Raw genomic sequence first — 1,146 nt, 5'->3', positions numbered from 1 at the left:
GTTCCATCGTTTGCTCAACATTACAATCTTTCGTTAAGTGTGGTCCACCGCATTGCTCACAACTGATTCGTATTGCGTGAATATCTTTAGTCATCTTTTCCATTCGTCTCTCGAAAGCATCTATTTTTGCGGAAACAGAATCAAAGTTATGGCTAGAATCGGCTCTAGCCGCTTTAGATGAATGAAAAATATCTTTTTCTTGATGCCACTCATGAGAGTGGGATGCTGTGTTATCAATGATCTTGTGAGCTTCGGTTGTGGTTTTCTTCATAATGGAACCACCAGCTGCTGTGTCGATGTCTTTTCGTGTGGCGATGTCGATGCCTTTATAGAAAATTTGCACTATTTGAAAAGTATCTAAACCGTGTTGAGGACATCCTCTCAACATCCTTTCGAATCTTGTCCATGCCTCATATAACGTTTCATTTGGCTTTTGCACGAACGTGGAAATTTCTCCTTGAAGTCTCACGGCTTTAGATGCCGGAAAGAATCTTTGAAGAAATTTCTCAACTAAAATATCCCATGAGTCAATCATTCCTTCAGGTAACGATTCTAACCAATCTTTGGCTTCTCCTTTTAAAGTCCATGGGAACAACATAAGATAAATAGTTTCTTCCTCAACTTCTTGGATTTTAAATAGATTACAAATCTTATTAAAAGTTCGAAGATGTTCGTTTGGATCTTCTTTTATTGTACCACCAAATTGGCACTGATTGGTGATCATGTGTAGGATTTGTCCGTTGATTTCAAAATCTGATGCTCTAACATCTGGCTGATTAATGGCATGACCTTGGCCCGTGCGTGTGGCTCTCATTCGGTCTTCCATACTTTGAGGTTCCGTTACTTCCATAATTGAATTTTTTGAATCCGAATCACTAGAAGATTCTGATTTAACTATTTGTGGTTCAGGAGGAATGATTAGTGGTTCAGGATCTTGGAATTGTCCTTGAATATCCTCCGGATTCTCAGTTGTGAGATTGGGTTCAAAAAATGGATTATCGTAAATTTGAGTTGGAGTACTTGGTCGACTAGATGACAATTCTAAAGAAAAATCATCGGCGACAATATTGGATAGATGTCTTGATCGAGTTACAGGTGGTGAACGTATGAAAGGTGGTGAACATTTTGCTCGGTGCATTCACTGAA

The 1,146-nt window shown here is 38.9% G+C and overlaps 1 non-coding gene across 1 annotated transcript; it reads left to right on the top strand.

Moving 5' to 3' along the window:
• Positions 1-359: 359 nt before the first annotated feature.
• Positions 360-466, top strand: LOC139886718 (small nucleolar RNA R71). Its single transcript, XR_011772590.1, has one exon. It is a non-coding gene; the product is annotated as a small nucleolar RNA R71 (small nucleolar RNA).
• The last annotated feature ends 680 nt before the right edge of the window (positions 467-1,146 follow it).

The sequence above is a fragment of the Rutidosis leptorrhynchoides genome, chromosome 1 (genome assembly GCF_046630445.1).
Source record: "Rutidosis leptorrhynchoides isolate AG116_Rl617_1_P2 chromosome 1, CSIRO_AGI_Rlap_v1, whole genome shotgun sequence".
NCBI lineage: Eukaryota > Viridiplantae > Streptophyta > Magnoliopsida > Asterales > Asteraceae > Rutidosis > Rutidosis leptorrhynchoides.
The sequence above is the reverse complement of the archived record's forward strand: the minus strand, read 5'-3'. Positions and strand labels throughout refer to the sequence as shown.